This window comes from Myxine glutinosa, chromosome 8 (assembly GCF_964187855.1).
Source record: "Myxine glutinosa chromosome 8, kmMyxGlut1.1, whole genome shotgun sequence".
NCBI lineage: Eukaryota > Metazoa > Chordata > Myxini > Myxiniformes > Myxinidae > Myxine > Myxine glutinosa.
The window spans coordinates 161,565,876-161,589,556 of NC_136268.1; the positions used below are offsets into that span (position 1 = coordinate 161,565,876).

At 45.5% G+C, this 23,681-nt stretch overlaps 1 protein-coding gene across 4 annotated transcripts in view; it reads left to right on the plus strand.

Moving 5' to 3' along the window:
- The first annotated feature begins 15,284 nt into the window (after window positions 1-15,284).
- The window catches only part of LOC137433060 (uncharacterized), a 214,014-nt gene continuing 205,617 nt past the window's right edge, over window positions 15,285-23,681 (plus strand). For 2 of the 4 annotated variants that reach the window (XM_068125487.2, XM_078783908.1), the window contains exon 1: window positions 15,311-15,425. The gene's annotated coding sequence lies outside the window, so the exon portion shown is untranslated. Of the gene's footprint in view, window positions 15,537-23,681 lie in introns of all 4 variants that reach the window. The other 2 variants (XM_068125489.2, XM_068125486.2) reach the window with 2 other exon arrangements.

The window sequence follows — 23,681 nt, forward strand, 5'->3', positions numbered from 1 at the left end:
CAGAGTGCCGAGATCGAGATCGAGATCGTATTTGTTCGAGAGATCATGATAAACCTAGAGTGTGGAGCAAGTTTGCATGCATTGTGAAATATAATGTAGCTGATGTTACAAACCTACTTTAGGATACCAGCTAATACCAAAAATTACACTGAGATACTAAAAGTAGTAGACGAATAAACCTAAAATGTTCAAAAGCTATGTTTCGTTCCACAATATCAAAATTAGGGGGTATGGTTGAACATATTTTGAACTTTGCCAAAATATGTGCCCCAAACAACCACCATATTACAAAGTAATGATATATTCCAATGCAGTGGTTCCTTGCGAAGATTTTGAGGGGTCAAATGTTACTCTGGGAGTTTTCATTTTTGAAATATTGACAAAAATGTACAATGTGAATTCTGAACTCGAAGCGATTTCGACCACTTTTTCACTAAATTTAACATATTTTTTGTCATTATATCAATATTTTGATAAATATCTCCCACAAATGTTCTATATTTCTATTACTATATTAGTTGGCATCCAGTATGCAAATTATTGGCACTCTGTGGTCCTTAAAAACATATTTATTCCAATTTTATCAAATATCACATTTTTTGGCGAAGCGAAGCAGGCGTATAATAATATTTCGGGTGATAACACAGAGATGGCCGAGAGTTATACACTGCTATCACTTTTTTTTCATATCTAGGGACATATATCTTGCTAAAAATCACAATGAGCCTTACTCCATCTATATGGTACCGACCAACCCCCTTGGCTCACAGCCTACCTTGTGTTTTATACCTCTCCCCCCCCCCCCCCCCTTCCCACGCCTCCTCCCCCGAAGCCCTCTCCCTCCCACACTTCTCCCTGCTCTCAAATGTTGTGTTTGTGTGCTTCCCCTTCTCTCCCCATCTTGTCTTCCGCTCCCTCTTTTTATATATTTTGTTTGTCTGGTTGATTTGTTTGTGAAATAAATGTTAGCTCTTTCACGAGCCTCTATTCAGTATACAAAAAAAAAAAAAAATCAAAAAAAAATCAAAAAAACACATTCTTGGCATTCTTTCTACAATGGAAATCAAATATTGTTGGGGAAGTTCTTCCCAACACTGTTGCAGAAGTTCCCACAAATGTGTTGCACTTGTAGGTTGTTTTGCTTTCACCCTTCTGTCCAGTTCATCCCAAACCAGCTCGATGGGGTTTAAGTCTGGAGACTGTGCTGGCCATTCCATGACTTGAAGCCTACCGTCTTGTTCTTTTCTTCGAAGGTAGTTTTGACATGGCCTGGAGGAGTGTTTAGGGTCATTATCTTGATGTAGGATGAACCCCTGACCAACTAGGCGTATACCAGAGGGTATTGCATGGCGCTGCAAAATGCTGTGGTAGCCGTTTTCGTTCAGGGTGCCAGTCACTCTGTGCAAGTCACCGACTCTGGATCCAGCAAAAGAGCCCTCGACCATCACGCTTCCTCCTCCATGCTTGACAGTTGGTGTCACACACTGAGGAACCATCCTTTCACCGACTCGACGGCGTACAAAAACCCTGCGTGATGAACCAAAGATTTCAAATTTTGATTCATCGGTCCATAAGACCTTCTTCCAGTCTTCAGTAGTCCACTGGCGGTGCTTCATGGTCCAGGCAAGCCTCTTTTTCTCATTTTGCCATCTTAGCAATGGCTTTCTTACTGCCACTAGACCTGTCAAACCTGCAGCTCGAAGTCTTCTCTTCACAGTTGAAACTGAGACTTGCTTACTTCGACCAGTGTTAAGCTGTGCTTGAAGCTGTTGTCCTGTGAGCCGTCTATCACGCAAGCTGTTGACTCTCAGAAACTTGTCTTCTGATTCTGTTGTGGCTTTGGGTCTGCCAGACCTCTTCCTGTCAGAGTTTCCTCCAGTTTCCAATGTACTACTTCCTGCAGTGCAATATTCTCCAAATAATGCTTCAGAGGGTGTAATAACAGTCTGTTCCAATACTGCTTTTATACAGACAGGGGGTTTGTAATCAAGTAATCAGCAGAGGTTGGGACACCTGTAGGAATTGTTTGCATAAACTTTCAAGGCTTAATTTACTTACATTGCTGCAGAACAGCTGTAAGTTGTTAACCCATTACTTGTTCCCTGAAGAAGGCCTTTTTTACAATATAACTGTGCAATTTACATTATTTTCCCGTTTTAGCTAACCTAAACTTTTTTTTAACCTCGAGCAGTTTATGCTTACCTTTGTACCATTTCAGGTTATTCACTGTACTTGAATTGCTTAAATTTCAATAAAAACTGGAAAAATTGAGGTGTTCTTAAACTTTTGACCGGTAGTGTACATGATACATACATACATGATACATACATACATGACACATACATACATGATACATGCATACACTATACATACATACATACATGATACATACATACATACATGATATATACATACATACATGATACATACATACATGACATACATACATGACACATACATACATACATGATACATACTGTTGCGGATCCGGGGGTCGGCGCTCCCCTTACCAAGGGGGGGGGGGGGGTTAATCCCCTCGTCTTTCAAACTCGCCGATCCCCCAGCCCTGGAAATTATAACGCTCCTCTGCGGTCGAGATTGGCCAGGGTGATTGGTCAAGATGGATTCCCAAATACCTGCGTGCCAATCTCTCCGCAAAGCAGGGAGATAATTTCCGCTCGAAACACGGACAGGTGGAAATTGCCGAGCGGTTTCGCAATCCGCGATTCGAGCCGTTAGCAAAAAGACTAACCCGATTCTGAGCGGTTCTGAAATCGTGCCACCGGTACTCAATTGAGGAAAAGACGAAAGCGATCGAATGAGAGGAAATCAGAGGGTAAGGAAGAACAAATATGGTTTATTAATTACACTAATAAAAGAGGAAACGAAAGAAGGGCATGTACAAGAAGAAGAGCAAAAGGACACAGGGCAATCCTTAACTATACAATCTTACTTAACCCTACAATCTTCGAGATCTCGCGAGATCACGGTGAGGTCACGTCTTTTCGAAGCTGTTCCATGCGCTCACGCTTTCGAAGCTGTGATATTTCTCAATTGTGTTTTTGTCGAGACTGTATCTATCTTTCTGTACCTATAGCGTATCTTTTTGGAAAATTTTCGGTGCTAATTTTTCGTACATGTATACACAATCGTCGGTTAATGCATATCGAGTATTCTGCGGCCTAGTACTCGTAGGCTTCGGCTACCGTACCGTCTCCGACCTTGTGGTTTTGTTTTTCTCTCAACGATTCGTCGAATGCGCTGAAATTATTTTCGTTCACTGTTTCGTCCCAGTCGTTCACCCCATACCTCCTTGTTTAATATCTCTACTCACAAAAAAAAAAAAAAAAACCCAAAAAATTTTTTCCTTCCCAGGTCTTATTCGTTTATTTGTTGTTCTTTTTGTTCGTTCGTTCTTCGTTCGCGATCACGCGATCACGTGGTTAGAAATGTATAATCTCTCCCCTGAACAACTATTTTCTCTCACATATTATAACACCCTTTTCTTCTTTTCCTACAAAAGGATGCTTTCGTCTTGCTCACCAAATCTATTCATTCCAAAAAATATATATAATACCATCTCTTACAGTTCCTCCTTTCTACATTCCCTAAACTATCCAGAACTCCACCCCTCCTCCAGTGTCCTCAAACGTATTTTTGACTCGAAGGTCTCAAACTCATTTTGCAAAAAATGTTCATTTCCCATGAATCGTACACTTTTCAAAATCCAATCTCACCCCTCCCCTCCAAATCCTCCCCATCACCCATCCCTTTCAAATCTCCCCCCTTGCCCCTTCCCTCCCCTCCCTCCTAAACACCCCCCACACCCCTCCCCTCCGAGACTCTCCCTCGCTCCTCCCCTCCTAGACTCCCCTCTCACCCCTCCACCTCAAAGCATCCTCCCTGCTTCTTCCCCCTTCCAACTTTCACCTTCATCTCCCCAAACCTTCTGCCTCGCTCTTCCCCCTCCTCAAATAACACCTCACTGTGCCTCACCCAATCTCCATCAAACCTTTTGTCCGCCTCATTCTTCCCTTTCTCCAAGCTATTCTGAAATCTCTGAAATCTCTGACACACCTTCAACAGCTCTCCCTACCTCTTCCTCCTCTTCCACATCTTACCCTACCCCTCCCCCCCCTGTTCTGGACCCGATGCTCCCCCTTCCTCTTCATTAACGGTATGGACCTCAAACATCCGGGGCCTTCGCTCAAACTTGACTGACCTCTCCATACAGGTTGCTTCTGACAAACCAGATGTGATCTGCTTAACAGAAACTTTCCTCCTTCATGATGTCTCTGATGCCTTGGTATCTCTCCCAGGTTACTCCCTCCTCCGGTATGATAGACCTGAGCCTCGTCCTGGAGGTGGGGTTGCTATCTTTATAAAAAACTCTTCCTCACTCGCCCTCCACTGCCTTCTCTCCACCTCACCCCCAGGAATACCTTTGGCTATGGCTTCCCCTTCGCTCCCACCTTTTGTTCATATGTGTGTTGTACCGTCCACCAAACAGCGATGACTCCATCTACATCTCACTGTCTGATAATATGGACCAACTTCTATCGACCCATCCCAACTCTCTCTTCCTCATATGTGGTGATTTAAATTGTCACCATGCCAGTTGGCTGGGTGTGGGTACCTCTCTCACCAGCCATGGCTCTTCAGCAAAGGACTTCTGCGACTCACTGGGACTGACACAATCTGTCAATTTCCCGACCCGGATCTCAGTCAACGGAGCATCTTCTCTTCTGGATTTGGTTATGACAAACTTCCCTGAAAATGTCTGCTGCTCTTCTTCTGCTCCAATCGGCTCATCTGATCATGTGCTTGTCAAAGTGGACATCTCTCTGACCATTCTCAAAGAGCCTCCTCAGCGTCGACGAGTCTGGCATTTCACTCAGGCCAACTGGCACGGTCTTCAAGCAGCCATCAATCATCTGGACTGGTCTCCCATCTCTACCGCCTCTGACATCAACTCATCCTGGGAATTCTTTCAAAGTAAATTGCTCTCTCTCATGCACAGATTTATCCCATCTCGTCTTCAGTTGTCATACCCTTCCTCCCGTCCATGGTACACGGAATCTTGTGGTGAGGCTGTTGCCCTGAAACAACTTGCTTTCGTCTCCTGGAAAGCAAATCCAACAGAAGGAAATCTCATTTCCTTTCACAAAGCCCGAAACAAGTATGTGTCCACCCTCAGGAGAGCCAGGAAACAATATCTCACCGTTCTCAAGACCGAACTCTCTTATCTGTCTCCCTCTTCCAAATCCTGGTGGCATCTGGTCAAATCTGTTTCTGGTGTTTGTTCCTCCTCCATCCCCTCCCTCACCTCAAACGGCTTAACGGCCGACTCCGCACGTGAAAAAGCTGAATGCCTCAACTCTGTGTTTGCCTCTAAATCTTGTGTCCCAAACCTATCCCTCTCTGTACCCACCGTACCCAGTCGTACCCAGCTGCTCCTGGACTCTGTGTCCTTTCCTCCTGACAAGGTGGAAAAGTTTCTGTCAACCCTCGACTCTGATTCTGCAACTGGTCCTGACGGCATCAGCCCACGGGTCCTAAAATCATGTTCTTCTGCTCTTTCACTCCCTCTTTCTGTTCTCTTCACCCTCTCTTTTGCTCAAGGTCATCTGCCATCTGCTTGGAAATCAGCCAACATCACCGCTTTGCACAAAAAAGGTGCAAAAACAGATCCCAGCAACTACAGACCAATCAGCCTTCTCCCAATTATCAGCAAAGTCATGGAATCCATCATTGCTTCAGATATGAAATCTTTCCTCTTCTCCAATGGCTTGATCTCTGATCATCAATTTGGTTTCAGACCTGGTCACTCTACTCTGGACATGCTGCTTCTGCTTTCTCAACAATGGATGGAGGTCCTCAACGCCAAACAGGAAATTAGAGCTGTCTCCCTTGACATTTCACGTGCCTTCGATACGGTCTGGCACCCTGCTCTGCTCACCAAACTCTCCTCCTTCGGTATCCATGGACATCTCCACGCATGGCTGGCGGACCTCCTCTCTGGTCGTAGTCAACGTGTGGCCCTGAATGGGTTTCTCTCATCTCCTCTTCCTGTTCAGGCTGGAGTTCCCCAAGGTAGTGTTCTGGGCCCTGTGCTTTTTCTGGTCTTCATCAATGATCTCTCTGACTCTCTTGAAAATCCTCTCTATCTCTTTGCTGACGACTCTACTCTCTGTCGCTCCATTCCTCATCCCTCAGATCGGCAGTCTGCAGCCTCCTCACTCTCTGCAGACCTGGACAAAATCACAGACTGGGCAAACAAATGGAACATGTCTTTCAATCCTGATAAATCTCACACTCTTACGATGTCTCTCCGAAAAGACCGACTGGAAAACCCTCCCATCCACTTTCTGAATTATCCTCTCCAAGAAGTTCTGTCACTCAAGCTTTTGGATCTCACTATTTGCCATGATCTTTCCTGGGAAAACCACATTTCAAATCTGGCCTCCAAAGCCAGTCGCCGACTGGGCATCCTCCGTCGTGCGAAGTCCTTCCTTGGCACACCTGAGCTCCTCGCCACATACAAGGCTTTCATCCGCAGCTCTATGGAATACTGCTCTCCCCTCTGGTCTGGTGCTCCTGCCTCACACCTAGCCCGTCTTCACGCTGTTGAAACCAAAGCGTTCAGAATCATTGGAATCTCCCGCGATGAAGCTAACTCCAAGGGCCTTTCACTCACTCACCGCAGGCAGGTTGGTGGTCTTTCCGTCTTCTACCGACTCCTCTCTGGCCTTGCCCCCCCAGCCCTCTCTGGGCTCTGTCCCCCAAATATTCCTACAGGTCGCACAAGATCTGCCTGCAACCCTCTTATGGTTAAACTGCCAAAATCAAGACTTTCTGCTCACCTTCTCTCCTTCATTCCTCTTTTCTCCCGCCTCTGGAACAAACTCCCTCACTCTCTTCAATCCCACTGCACCCTCCAGGTCTTTAAAACAGCTGTTCACCACCATCTCTTATCCTCCCCCATCCAAAACCTTGATCTTTTCTACCCCCGCTAATTTCGGTCCCCTTGTGTTTTATACCTCTCCCCCCCGCCCTCCCTCTCCCACGCCTCCTGCCCCCAAGCCCTCTCCCTCCCACACTTCTCCCTGCTCTCAAATGTTGTGGTTGTGTGCTTCCCCTTCTCTCCCCATCTTGTCTTCCGCTCCCTCTTTTTGTGTTTTGTTTGTCTGGTTGATTTGTTTGTGAAAGAAATGTTAGCTCTTTCACGAGCCTCGATTCAGTATACAAAAAAAAACCAAAAAAAAAAAACCCCAGGACAAACAGGCAGACTTACACGGGAGGGTAGTGGTAGGAGGAGAAGGTTCAGGCAGATGGCAGGGGAGGAAGGTCCGGGCAGATGGTTCAGGCGTTGAGGTCCGGCTCCAGGTGTCAACTCGTACCGTGGCGAGAACCCGGGCAGCAGCGAGCGCGTACCGTTGGCGTGCGCTCGGACCTTATATATGGTGGGGGGGGGGGGGGGGGGGGTGGTAGTCCTTCGCAAGGCCGTATGCGCAGTTCAATACCATCGATCGCGCCTTGCGCAGTCCTCCCAGTAACGTGACAATCACTCGCGCTCTTCCCCCGCAGTCCGTTATGATGCAATCTGCTCGCTCGCCCAACCTCTGCGCAGTCCGTGATGATGCAATCGATGGGCCCCTCTCTCTCTTCTGTGTAAAGGCGCCGCGCTTGTGCTTATATAGTGCACTTCAAAATCAAGCTGCATGCTTTTAGGACACACCCATCGCTGAGCTCGCCTCGGCCCTGGTTGGTCGCGAGGGCTCACCGACCCAGCCCTTAACAGGGCGACGCCTCGCTCCGATAACTCCTCCCCCTTTTTCTCCGCTCTGACCGCATGGTTAATGGCGTTTGGAGCGAGCGCTGCGGTAGCGAAGGCTCGATGCAGCGAACGCTGCTGGCAAAGGCGCGCAATACAATTTGGAGGGAGGCTAAGCCGCAAAATGACCGGGATTTGAAAAGGGGCCGAGGTTATTTGATTAATGCAACGCAGAGTCAAACTATTGGAAACATAGCCTTACCTGAAAGACATACTAATGAAATAACTGAAGAAGTTCCTATGGTGTCCTACGTGTTGCAATATGGACTAACTAGGGTGCGACCTTTGACCTTTTGAAAATGGGGATATTTACAGGGAGTTATTTACAAGGGATTATTATTTATAAGTGACGGTTCTAAAAACCGTAACAATACATACATGATACATACATACATACATGATACATACATGCTACATACATACATACATGATACATACATACATACATGATACATACATACATACATGATACATACATACATACATACATGATGCATACATACATACATGATACATACATACATGATATATACATACTGTTACGGGGTCAACCTCGAGTGGAGCCCCGGCAGAAAGATGTATGGTCCTTGGGTGAAAATAAGTCAATCAATAACGAGTCCACACCAAGGGTTACGAACAAACCCCAATATATTCCCAAATCCCGCACAGGAATCACAATGCGTTTACAGCACTTCCATACAATCCTTATCTATAGTATAGGTGGCGCCACCTTAACCCACAACAGTGTTGGCAACACTCACGGCCCTTGCCCCCAATGTCTCTGCACGCCTCCCAGGTGACGTCGAGTCGATCCAGCGATCGGGGAATCTAGGTCCGATTCCAATCCGGGGCTGGGAGTGAGGATACTCGACAACCTCAGCGAGGATACCCGACTTCGCAGGTTCCGCAGTAATCCGGCGCTCTCCGGACGCGCGGACTTCGGTTCACAGAAGCACGGTTCCCTTGTCCTTCACGTTCGGCGGCTCGGTCTCGAGCTGCAGTCTCAACTCTCAACCGTCTCCTTCCAATCTCTTTCGCGCGCCAGGCCTAAGGTGCGATCCGTACACGCCCTCGTAGGCGTCGAGGCGAACAGCGCCGGGCGCTTGGTTCCTTCCAGGACCACACGGCACCTTGACACGTAACCGGCAATCAATCACCCCGCGCAGGTAACTCCTCTCGCCAGACGGGCTTTTCCAACTCCGTTCCAAAGTAGGTAACGATCGCCTCCGCTCGCGTCGGAGCTCTCAAGGCTTAAGATGGCCGCCCTTTCTTCTCCTCCTCCTCTTCTTCATGATCCCGTTTCCGGTCTCGTTTTTCCCAGAAGGGCTCCTGACCCTTTAATCACAACAACCTTTAATAGAATATACATTAATAAGAAATGACCTGAATTGTAACCCCCTTAAACCCGGAATTCGTAACACTCCCCCCCTTCAAGAAAGAAAGTTTGAACCCAGCGAAAACTTTCTTTGCAGGCCAACTTTGATAAACAAACCAGATAACTCACACCCCCAAATCATCAGTTCCCCCCGGGCACAATTATCACTTAAAAATAAAGCAACAAAATTTCACAAAACCCCCAGAGATTCCAAAGGTAATTCACTCTGGACCAAGCGTCAACAACTTCTAGTTTCTCTTGAATGACGGTGAAGAGGTGGTGACCAAAGCCCCAAAGTTAAACCTCTCGATAGCACTTTTTCAGGAGGCCCAGCTGAGTATTCACTACATGGACGCCTTAAGGAATGTGGAGTTCACGGTTAGTCCGGGGAGGAAAGTTCATTACATGGACGCCTTTAAGAACGTGGAGTTCACGGTTAGTCCGTGCAGGAAAGTTCACTACCTGGACGCCTTTAAGAACGTGGCGTTCACGGTTAGTCCGTGTAGGAGCCCAGGCTCGGCGGCTCCACCGTATATAGTGCTTCAACTTCTCCGGACTCCTAACAGTTACGGTGGGACCCCTTGTCCCAGCCGTTACCTGACTGGCGGTCTCCTTCTCGGCCAGTGCTCTGACAATCATTCTTTCGGGAGGTGCCGTAACTCTGGGAGCCTCCATAGTAATATCGGCTGCTGCCAACACCAAAACTACCGCCAAGTTGTCCTCTTCTGTAGACCTCTCGACGCCGACGAAATGCCTTCCCTACTGTTATGGTCCGACCCTCCAAATCCTTACCATTCCAATTCTTCTCTGCCTCTCTGGCGTCTTTTGTGCTTGCAAACGTGACAAAGCCGAACCCTCTTGACCGTTGCGTTTCCCTGTCTTTTACCAACCGCACTTCCACTAGCGGCCCATATCTGTTGAAGACAGAGGTCAGAACTGCTTCCTTTGTTTTGAAGTTCAGTCCCCCTACAAATAACTTGGTACGTTTGTCGCCATCCCGAGCTGGTGTGGTGTTATTTTCCCTGCTGGGCTCTTTACCAACCCCCGGGTTACCATAAACTTGACCCCCGGCCCAATCATTCCCGATAACCACAGATACTCCCTCTACAGGAAGCGTGGCTTGTAAACCGACGGTGACCGGTCCTGACACCAAATCGGATTCCAAATGGATGACATGAAGTGGCGCACTAACACAGCCACCGATCCCTTGCAACCGAACACTATCACCAGTTGCTGTACTCTTTGACAATGGCAAAATGCCTTCAAGCATTAAGGATTGATGGGCTCCTGTGTCCCTCAATACCCTAACAGGTCTTGGGTTAGTCAAGTCTCCCTCTAGTGAGACAAACCCCTCATAAATAAATGGTTGGTAACTCTTCTGTGGGCGATTTCTTACGTTTGCCATCGCATTCGGAGTTGTGCTAGTCGGACTCCGCTCTGGGTTGTCCCTTTTCATGAGGTAACAACTGGACATCAAGTGTCCAGGTTTTTTGCAAAAGGCGCAAGTAGGCCCGGAGGAAAAACTCGTGGTCTGCCTCGGGCCCCCCGGGAAATAAGTTTGTCTTGGGCCCGTAGCCCCCTGATTTCGAACAGTTGGGGTATCAGAGTTGTCCCCATAATCCTCTCGAGGCCGCCGCCATGTATTGTCGTTCTCCGCACCGGGTGTTCCATAACTCCCCTGCTGAAGTCTAGGCGAGGAGTTAGGTTTGTGGACCCCTATCCGGTGTGTTAAGGCATAATCATCTGCCATGGTGGCTGCGTCCCACAACTTTGGTACTTTCTTTTCCTGCAGGTACACTTTGATGTCCTCGTGGACACACTGTTGAAATTCCTCCACCAGGATCAAGTCACGCAATGTTTCGAAGTCTTTCCCGACTCCTTTTGACTCACACCACCGATCAAACATGTTTTCTTTCACTCTGGCAAACTCCACATGGGTCTCACTCTCCCTCTTCCTGGCATTCCTGAATTTTTGCCGGTAAGCTTCAGGAACCAACTCATAGGCTTTGAGAATGTGCTTCTTCAATACCTCATAATCTGCACATTGGTCCATTGGTAGCGCCGAATAAATATCTTGAGCTTTACCCACCAGCACACTTTGCACTTGTATGGTCCAGGCCTCCTCCGGCCAGTTTAACTGTCGAGCCACTTTCTCAAAGTGTGGAAAAAATTTAGCGACTTCCTTTTCACTGAAGGGTGGAACCAGCCTCACATGTCTGCCCACATCCCAGGTGTTCTGGCTAGGTGTCGGCCCAGTCAGCAAGGGTGGTACCTCTCCCCGTTCTCTCATTAAATCCAGCTCCTTGAATTTAATTTCTTGCTGAAGCGCCAGATCACGTTCCTTCAACTCCCTTTCGGCTTTTCTCTCCTCTGCTTCGAGTTCCCTGGCAGCTCTCCTCTCCTCTGCTTTTCTCCCTTCTAACCTTTCCTGGAGTTCTCGTTCCACTCTCCTTTCGTCTGCTTGTTTCTCTTCTCTCCTCTCTTCTGCTTTCCTTTCTTCTTCTGCTCTTTCCTTTTCTGCTTTCCTTTCTTCTTCTGCTAACCTTTCCTGGAGTTCTCGTTCCCCTCTCCTTTCCTCTGCTTGTTTCTCTTCTCTCCTCTCTTCTGCTTTCCTTTCCTCTTCTGCTCTTTCCTTTTCTGCTTTCCTTTCTTCTTCTTTGATCCATTCCTGGCTCCGTAATTGCAACTCCAGTTTCCGGAGCTCAACATCTTCTGGTTCTTCGGGTAGCCACTCCCAGGCTAACTCGTCCCATGTTCCTAATCCCACCATAGACTGTATCACCGTGGTCTGCAACTCTGCCTTCCTCAAATTAGTTCGGACCTCCAAGTTAAAATGTTTGGCCAATTTCAAGAGGTCCGATTTTAGTAATGCTCGGAACTGTGCCTCACTAGGGGTTACCGCAAAGTTCTGTGCCACAAACGCCATGGTGACTACTGGTAACACCTATTAACCTTCACCCCAGAAATTTCCAACAAAGAAAAGCAACAGTATTACTATTATTGCTATTGTTTTTTGTTTTTTTGTTGTTGTTGTTGTTTTGTCGGCCGAGCAAAACAATTTTGGGAACGTTGGAAAAGTTCCCACTCTTGCGAATTCTTTCCCGGACTAAAATTTAGAAAATTTTATAGATCCCGGATGTAGACCCAATTCCGCAAATTGTAATTTGGACGAGCCCCCAATTCTGTTACGGGGTCAACCTCGAGGGGAGCCCCGGCAGAAAGATGTATGGTCCTTGGGTGAAAATAAGTCAATCAATAACGAGTCCACACCAAGGGTTACGAACAAACCCCAATATATTCCCAAATCCCGCAAAGGAATCACAATGCGTTTACAGCACTTCCATACAATCCTTATCTATAGTATAGGTGGCGCCACCTTAACCCACAACAGTGTTGGCAACACTCACGGCCCTTGCCCCCAATGTCTCTGCACGCCTCCCAGGTGACGTCGAGTCGATCCAGCGATCGGGGAATCTAGGTCCGATTCAAATCCGGGGCTGGGAGTGAGGATACTCGACAACCTCAGCGAGGATAGCCGACTTCGCAGGTTCCGCAGTAATCCGGCGCTCTCCTGACGCGCGGACTTCGGTTCACAGAAGCACGGTTCCCTTGTCCTTCACGTTCGGCGGCTCGGTCTCGAGCTGCAGTCTCAACTCTCAACCGTCTCCTTCCAATCTCTTTCGCGCGCCAGGCCCAAGGTGCGACCCGTACACGCCCTCGTAGGCGTCGAGGCGAACAGCGCCGGGCGCTTGGTTCCTTCCAGGACCACACGGCACCTTGACACGTAACCGGCAATCAATCACCCCGCGCAGGTAACTCCTCTCGCCAGACGGGCTTTTCCAACTCCGTTCCAAAGTAGGTAACGATCGCCTCCGCTCGCGTCGGAGCTCTCGAAGCTTAAGATGGCCGCCCTTTCTTCTCCTCCTCCTCTTCTTCACGATCCTGTTTCCGGTCTCGTTTTTCCCAGAAGGGCTCCTGACCCTTTAATCACAACAACCTTTAATAGAATATACATTAATAAGAAATGACCTGAATTGTAACCCCCATAAACCCGGAATTCGTAACAATGTGTATATATGATACATACATACATGACACATACATACATGATACATACATACATGATATATACATACATACATGATACATGCATACATGATACATACATACATACATACATGATGCATACATACATACATGATACATACATACATGATACATACATACATGATACATACATACATGATACATACATACATGATACATACATACACTTGCTCCATTATATATAGATTGAAGTTTAGAGTTGACACTGCATGTGGTATGTAACGTGTTCTAACAACTCCAGTTTTCGTACTCATACTCGAACCTCATGGTATTATTTGCTTTCAATCCACATCGGTGAACCTATAATTGCCACCTTGGATGAGCCAAAACCCTTTTCCGGGGTCTTGAGCTCAAGGACTAAACAAACGGTTTGATTGTTTTTCGAGTGACCTAAATTCCTCATCCTGTACTGTATTTAAAACAACTCAACCCACGTGACATGAAACATTACGTCATCACCCCGTTTCTCCGAAACGAATCGTGCTGATCCAGGGTGTGGTTGTGAACACAAGGGTTCCACCTCATTCAACGTCACAATTCAACATCGTCACAACAACCCCTAAACTAAACAGACCCCAATGTTCGTACATTATGGCGGTGCACACTGCTCTTAACCCTTTCGCATGCAAATAACTTGAAAACAGGTAAATATATGTATTGAAAGGGGAAATCCAACATTAAAAACACAGGTGCAGCATTAAAGCAAAATAAACGTTTTATTTATTTCATGTGGGGATTGCAAAACTGATTGTGTAGACCACAGAAGAGAGTGCTGCATATACATGACGTCACAGTTCATCAAATTCATTAAGATCACTGTTACTGCTGCATCTAGATGACGTCACAGTTCGTCAAATTCATTAAGATCACTGTTACTGCTCCATCTAAATGACGTCACAATTTCTCAAATTCATTAAGATCACTGTTACTGCTGCATCTGGATGACGTCACAATTTATCCAATTCATCAAGATCACTGTTACTGCTGCATCTAGCTAGATGACGTCATAGTTTCTCAAAATGATTAAAATCACTGTTTCTGCTGCATCTAGATGACGTCACAGTTCCTGAAATTCATTAAGATCACTGTTACTGCTGCATCTAGATGACGTCACAGTTCCTCAAATTCATTAAGATCACTGTTTCTGCTGCATCTAGATGACGTCACAGTTCCTCAAATTCATTAAGATCACTGTTACTGCTGCATCTAGATGACGTCACAGTTCCTCAAATAGACTAAAATTCCCGGAACTTTGTAATATATTGTTACTGTACAAATACTGTATCCCATATTTCCCGAACCTTCCGTATTCATGGCCGAGGCCAAGAGGGAAAGAAAGGTCTCAAGTCTTTCACGACCCGGCTGGCCATGGTCTCTCTACCAACATGTATCAGCAGATACGAACAGTGGAAATGGTTAAATGTAAGTTCGATATGTACCTCAAAGCAATGGACATAGATAGGTACATGGATATTGGTAGACCTGGAAGGTACCTGAGGTATGATTGTAGTATAATATATATATATATACACCTGTCCCCGTGTCTGTGTCAGGATTGTGACGTCGATAGGAGGGTCTCGTGAAAAGGTAAATATGTGTTCTGTGTTCATTGATCACCATACACCTGTGTTCGCCCCATTTCCACACCACAAAATAATTAATAATGATAATTGTTTATTCATTTTTTAATGTATGTACAGTATTTTATTTACATACACACCCAGGTGACGTCATTACCCCTCCCTCCCACCCTCCTCGCCACCACTTCCGAATCCCCATCGAATACACGTTGATCAACTCATCGATTACATTCATGTGATCATGACGTCATGACATACAGCCTTTGTGGGCCACGTGACATTGGGTTTCCTTAATTGTGTCGAGACACAAAGCACAGGTAGCCTCCGTCGCCAGGTAGCGGTTTTCCACGATGTGGTCACCGCCTCCTGTCCGGCGCCACCTGCTGTTGCATGCGAGGAGGTACGACTACAAGTGAGGGCGACTGTGTCGGTGTGTCAGAAGTGATTCCACCATTAATACCTGTCTGCGTACCGAAGCTTGTGTACCTACGACGTGTCATGGCGGAGACGTGTCGGGAATCCATTCCAGGTGATATGTCGTCCTTCATTTACCGATTGCGCTCAGCGAACCTTCCTTTACCTTGATCCTTGCTGCAGGTGCTGGGAGTTGTTCACCCAGACAACCGCGGGCAAGGTACCGGTACGTACACCAGTCGTTCACCTTGTGAACTCGTCGGCTCGGTTCGCTTGGTCGGACCGCGCTCGTGTGTCCGCATCCGGGTCCGAGTCCGCGCTCGTGTGTCCGCATCCGGGTCCGAGTCCGCGCTCGTGTGTCCGCATCCGGGTCCGAGTCCGAGTCCACGCTCGTTTGTCCGCGTCCGAGTCCGCGCTCGTGTGTCCGCATCCGCATCCGGGTCCGAGTCCGAGTCCACGCTCGTTTGTCCGCATCCGGGTCCGAAACCGTGCTCCTGCTGTCGCACATTAGTATCGTGGTAGTATTACAGTACGCTGTACAGTACGTTAGTACTACATCTACATCTACATCACGGTAGTATTACAGTACGCTGTACAGTACGTTAGTACTACATCTACATCTACATCACGGTAGTATTACAGTACGCTGTACAGTACGTTAGTACTACATCTACATCTACATCACGGTAGTATTACAGTACGCTGTACAGTACGTTAGTTCTACATCACGGTAGTATTACCGTACGCTGTACAGTACGTTAGTACTACATCTACATCTACATCACGGTAGTATAACAGTACGCTGTACAGTACGTTAGTACTACATCAGTCATCACGGTAGTATTACAGTACGCTGTACAGTACGTTAGTACTACATCTACATCTACATCACGGTAGTATAACAGTACGCTGTACAGTACGTTAGTACTACATCTACATCTACATCACGGTAGTATAACTACGCTGTACAGTACGTTAGTACTACACCTACATCACGGTAGTATTACAGTACGCTGTACAGTACGTTAGTACTACACCTACATCACGGTAGTATTACAGTACGCTGTACAGTACGTTAGTACTACACCTACATCACGGTAGTATTACAGTACGCTGTACAGTACGTTAGTTCTACATCTACATCACGGTAGTATAACAGTACGCTGTAAAGTACGTTAGTACTACATCTACATCAGTCATCACGGTAGTATTACAGTACGCTGTACAGTACGTTAGTACTACACCTACATCACGGTAGTATTACAGTACGCTGTACAGTACGTTAGTACTACACTTACATCACGGTAGTATTACAGTACGCTGTACAGTACGTTAGTACTACATCTACATCACGGTAGTATTACAGTACGCTGTACAGTACGTTAGTACTACATCTACATCAGTCATCACGGTAGTATAACAGTACGCTGTACAGTACGTTAGTACTACATCTACAACAGTCATCACGGTAGTATAACAGTACGCTGTACAGTACGTTAGTACTACACCTACATCACGGTAGTATTACAGTACGCTGTACAGTACGTTAGTACTACATCTACATCTACATCACGGAAGTATAACAGTACGCTGTACAGTACGTTAGTACTACACCTACATCACGGTAGTATAACAGTACGCTGTACAGTACGTTAGTACTACATCTACATCACGGTAGTATAACAGTACGCTGTACAGTACGTTAGTACTACATCTACATCAGTCATCACGGTAGTATTACAGTACGCTGTACAGTACGTTAGTACTACATCTACATCACGGTAGTATAACAGTACGCTGTACAGTACGTTAGTACTACATCTACATCAGTCATCACGGTAGTATAACAGTACGCTGTACAGTACGTTAGTACTACATCTACATCTACATCACGGTAGTATAACAGTACGCTGTACAGTACGTTAGTACTACATCTACATCTACATCACGGTAGTATAACAGTACGCTGTACAGTACGTTAGTACTACATCTACATCAGTCATCACGGTAGTATTACAGTATGCTGTACAGTACGTTAGTACTACATCTACATCACGGTAGTATAACAGTACGCTGTACAGTACGTTAGTACTACATCTACATCAGTCATCACGGTAGTATTACAGTACGCTGTACAGTACGTTAGTACTACATCTACATCACGGTAGTATAACAGTACGCTGTACAGTACGTTAGTACTACATCTACATCAGTCATCACGGTAGTATAACAGTACGCTGTACAGTACGTTAGTACTACATCTACATCTACATCACGGTAGTATAACAGTACGCTGTACAGTACGTTAGTACTACATCTACATCTACATCACGGTAGTATAACAGTACGCTGTACAGTACGTTAGTACTACATCTACATCAGTCATCACGGTAGTATTACAGTACGCTGTACAGTACGTTAGTACTACATCTACACCGACATCACGGTAGTATTACAGTACGCTGTACAGTACGTTAGTACTACATCTACACCTACATCACGGTAGTATTACAGTACGCTGTACAGTACGTTAGTACTATATCTACATCAGTCATCACGGTAGTATTACAGTACGCTGTACAGTACGTATACGTTAGTACTACACCTACATCACGGTAGTATTACAGTACGCTGTACAGTACGTTAGTACTACATCTACATCACGGTAGTATAACAGTACGCTGTACAGTACGTCAGTACGTTCTACATCACGGTAGTACTGCAGTACCGGTACGGACAATGTTACCCAGCAGGTGAATGTGTTACACCTGTGGGCGATCACAAACGAGCACTCTGTTTATTATTACAATAATAATATTAATAATAATAATAAGAATTATTATTATTGTTATAATTATTGTACAAAGATGTTTATACTTTATGAATGTGTGGACTGACTGAGTTTCTAGTTCATATTAAATATCTCTCACCAAGTATACCAGTGAATGTGCGTACCTTTGTGCACACCTTTTAAATCAATGGATCCCGCCCGCCCGGGTCGCGTTTCGCTTACCTGTCTGGATTCATTGAATGTTTTAAACCTCAGTGTCCCCATTTCCATGATGATGTCATCGGAATTCCTCCATAGTTGAGGGAACATTCTCATCCAGTGCATATATATATATGGTTTATTGGTTTATTAATTTATATTGGATACTATGTCGAGGCTCGTATAAGAGCTAATATATAAAAATATACACACACACACACACACACACACACACACACACACACACACACACACACACACACACACACACACACACACACACACACACACACATATATATATATATATATATATATATATATACACACACACATACACACGTATACAGACTTGGCATTTAATATGGAATATATTTTTTTTCTTGACTTGGGTTTACTTTCTGAACTCGGTATATCAATCTGGTGAGTTTCTTTTACGCTTTGGTGATTTCTTTGTTAAAAGAACCATGTCACTGATTGTCTGTCCCAGCAAGAAGTCAATAACAGGATTATATCACAGGTGGCGTGACAAAATGTACGGACAGGTACATTTGACGATTGGCTTCACAATCGGGTATATAAGGGTTGTTGCGTTCTGTATTAGTGGAAAACAACTGCTGCACGTCTACAAAAGTTATTGCCGCTTCCCCTGGAGATGGTCCGTCAACTCGACAATGCTGTTTGTCATTTAGTGGTGGCTTTACGAAATTCCGGCATGAAACAGCGTGCTATTGCTCGGCAGTATGGCATCACTCAAGGTCAGGTGTCAAAGATCCTGAAACGAAATGCTCAGAGGGGTGTCCCTACTCCAATACCGAGGTCAGGACGTCCCCGCAGAACCACAAGGAGGGATGATCGCCAGCTGCACCGGTTAGTCCGCAATGGCCGTACCAAGTCAGCTAATCGGCTTCGGGCTGAGTGGCAGCAACTGACAATTGTGCCTGTATCCAGAAGGCTAGTCAACCAACGACTGGTTCAAGCAGGCTATCGTGCCAGGCGTCCCCTGAGAAAGCCACGTCTGACCAGACAACACCGCCAGCGTCGATTGCAGTGGGCCAGAGAGCACCGTCAATGGCAGCCAGGACACTGGAATCACGTGATCTTCAGTGACGAGTCTAGGTTTTTTCGCGCAGACAAGTGCATGAAGCCTACAACGAAGATTGTATAGTGCCAAGAGTCCATGCTGGAGGTGGTGGGGTGACCGTTTCGGCTGCTTTTCATGCAGGGGGCACAACTGACCTGGTTGTTCTGAATGGAAACCTGAACCAGTTCAAGCACAGGGCCATTCTGAAAGAAACATTGCTTCCATTTGTTCGTGCAGCCTATCGAGGAAACTTTGTCTTCCAAGATGACAATGCACGGCCTCATCATGCTCGCATGATCCAACACTTTCTTGCTGACCGTGGTGTAGAGCATATGGAGTGGCCTGCCATGTCCCCGGATATGAATCCGATAGAGAACTTGTGGGCAGAATTAACGCGTCAAATCGACAACTTGGACCAGCAGCCTGCCTCTGTGCGTGAATTGCAGCAGGCTATTGTAACTGCATGGCAAGCGATTCCTGTCCAAACTTTGGCAAATCTCGTGAACAGCATGCCTCAATGTGTACGTGCTCTCCTGAATGCTCGTGGGGGTTACACGAAGTACTGAACTAATTTTACTGTCCGTAATCCCAGTCGCAATTTAACTTTTGTTTTTGTTAAAAAAAATTTTTGGCTAATGTGCAAAATAAAGAGATACTTCTGGAAAACGCACATAGGTTTAACACAGTACTGTCCGTGAATTGAGTTCCATATCAGTTTACATCACTTTCAAGGATCAATTTACTTGCTTCGAAATGTCAAATGTGGTTTTTGTTTCTTTTAAAGGTCACATTAACAAAATCTAGAGTAATTTCAACATAATTCCAATGAACTTTTGGTTCTAAGTCATCTTGAAAAGTAAGTTCACCCCCACAAAAAAATATTTCACATTAAATGCCAAGTCTGTATATACATACACACACATGCCAAGTCTGTATATACACACACATATATATACACACACACACACATACATATACATACATATACGTATATACAGTCATATGAAAAAGTAAGTACACCCCATGTAAAGTTTTGACTTTTTCAACATATTTCAACATACAGCTATTTGATCTTAATTTCAACAATATTGATACATGAAGGTGATATAATACAACAAATATCATGAAACATTTACATTTTGTAGTCCATTGTATAATTTAAATAAACATAAATGCAAATTTCACATATGGAAAAAGTAAGTACACCCTTGGCTCTAATAGGTGGTATTGCCCCCTTTGGCAGAAACAACCTCAAGTAGGCGTTTCTTATAACTGTCTACCAGTCTCTGACATCGACTGGGAGAATTTTTTTCCCACTCCTCCATGCAGAATTCTTTCAGCTGTGCGATGTTTAAGGGGTTTCTTGCATGCACAGCTCGTTTCAAATCCCCCCACAACATCTCGATGGGATTTAGATCCGGGCTTTGACTTGGCCATTCCAGAACCCTCCATTACTTTCTTTTCAGCCATTCCTTGGTGGATTTACTGGTATGTTTAGGGTCATTGTCAGGTTGCAAGGTCCACCTTCGGTTGAGCTTCAACTTTCTGACAGATGGCCTCACATTATCCTGAAGCACCCTCTGGTACAATGAAGAATTCATCGTGGATTCTATGATGGTAAGCTGCCCAGGCCCTGATGCAGCAAAGCTGCCCCAGACCATAATATTTCCACCACCATGCTTTACAATTGGTGTCAGGTTCTTGTGGTCAAATGCTGTCTTTGGTTTTCACCAAACATGTCGTCTGGTTCTGTGGCCAAACAGCTCTACCTTTGACTCATCTGTCCAGAGCACATTGTTCCAGAAGTGCTGGTCTTTGCCTAGGTGTTCATTGGCAAACTTTAGTCTTGCCCTGATGTTCTTTCTGGACAGCAAACGTTTCCTCCTGGCACACCTCCCATGTAGATCAAATTCGTGCAGCCCCTTTCTAATGGTACTCGTGCACTTTGACATCAACAGTGGCAAGAGCTACCTGTAGGTCCCGTGATGACATTCTGGGGTTCTTCGAGACTTCTTTCAGCATCTTGCGGTCTGGTCTCGGGCTGAACTTGCTGGGGCGGCCTGGCCTGAACAAGTTGGCAGTTGTTTGGAATCTTCTCCACTTGTAGATGATCTTCCGTACAGTCGAATGATTGATTTCAAATTGTTTGGAGATCTTTTTAAATCCCTTCCCAGACTCGCAGGCATCTATAACCTTCTTTCTGAAGGCCTCAGAGAGCTCTTTTGATCTAGGCATGGTGACGCCGCACACTTCAACAACAAAGAGCAAACCAAACTAAATGTCTGAGGTTTAAATAAGCCAGGTTCCTCCAAGATCCTCTCCAACGATGTTCTAATCATTTGCACCTGAGCTGGTGCACCTGATTCTAATTTTAGGTATTTGAAGTTGTGATAAATGTCGGGGTGTACTTACTTTTTCCACATGCGAAATTTGCATTTATGTTTATTTAAATTATACAATGGACTACAAAATGTAAATGTTTCATGATATTTGTTATATTATATCACCTTTATCTATCAATATTGTTGAAATTAAGATCAAATAGCTGTATGTTGAAATATGTTGAAAAAGTCAACTTTACATGGGGTGTACTTACTTTTTCACGTGGCTGTACATACACATATACATATACATATACATATACACTTATACATACACACTTATACATACACACTTACATATACAATATACATATACACATATACACACATATACACACATACATATTGTCTTAAAACTTGTCTTCTGATTCTGTTGTGGCTTTGGCTCTGCCAGACCTCTTCCTGTCAGTTTCCTCCAGTTTCCAATATACTACTTCCTGCAGTGCCCCCCCCCCACACACACACACACACACACACACACACACACACACACACACACACACACACACACACACACACACACACACACACACACACACACACACACATATATATATAATATATACACATACACAACATATAACAAAGGGAGCAGGAGACACGAGGGTTGAGAGAGGGAAGCACAACAACAGCAGAGATCAGGAGATCTGTAGAATACAGAGGACTGGGGCATGGTGCACAGGATAAACAAGATGGACACAACATGGACTTTCAGGAAAGAAAGGAGGTGGGTTTTGGGTGGATTAACGGCGGAAGTAAAGACCATGGTTTTGGATCAGGGTCTCCTTTCGCAGGATTTTGATTTATAAGTCAGATTATGAAAGGTTGTGGTAAATTGGAATAGTGCACACGAGATTGTCCACGTGTCGCTCAGTATCCTCTTGGAGGGACCTATGAGGGGAGGTACTCGGTTAATGGTCCACGTGTCACTCAGTATCCCCTTGGAGGGACCTATGAGGGGAGGTACTCGGTTAATGGTCCACGTTTCACTCAGTATCCCCTTGGAGGGACCCATGAGGGGGTGTGGGGTGCTCGGTTAATGGTCCACGTGTCACTCAGTATCCCCTTGGAGGGACCCATGAGGGGGTGTGGGGTACTCGGTTAATGATCCACGTGTCACTCAGTATCCCCATAGAGCAGTGGTTCCCAACCTTTTTGTACTCGTGACCCCTTTCTCAAAACCCCGAAACTCAGGCTCACTGCTCACCTTCACTCTTTCATTCCCCTTTTCTCCTGCCTCTGGAACAAACTCCCCCACTCTCTTCAATCCCACTCTTCCCTCCAGGTCTTTAAAACAGCTGCTCACCACCATCTCTTATCTTCCCCCATTCAAAACCTTGATCTTTTCTACCCCCACTAATTCACCCCAGATCCACTTTTTTGAAATTCCAACTTCTTTTCTGGAAGTCCTTGCAGTGTCCATATGTTTTATACCTCTCCCAACTCCCCCAAGCCCTCTCCCTCCCACAGTTCTCTTCATGTCCCTGCTCTCAAATGTTGTGTTTGTGTCCTTCCCCCTCTCTCCCCATCTTGTCTACCGCTCCCCTTATTATATGTTTTATGTGCCGGTTTGACTTTTTGTGTGATTAATGTTAGCTCTTTCACGAGCCTCGATCTTGTATACAAAAAAAATAAAAAATAAAAATAAACACTGTTAATTGTATGAGTATTATTGGTAAAATTAATCCACTGTTAATTGTATGAGTTAAATTCAGGATTGCAAAGCAGATAGCGAAAGAGAGGTGTGATGTGATGGGGGTGAGTTGCTTGAAGGATGAAGTGGGACAAATCGTTGTGGACCCAGATGGAATTAAAGGAAGATGGAAAAGATATATGGAAATGCTGTTGAAAACAGAGAATGAATGGGACGGCAACATAGAGAGTAACCCAGTTTTAGGACCGGCAGAGAAGATAACTG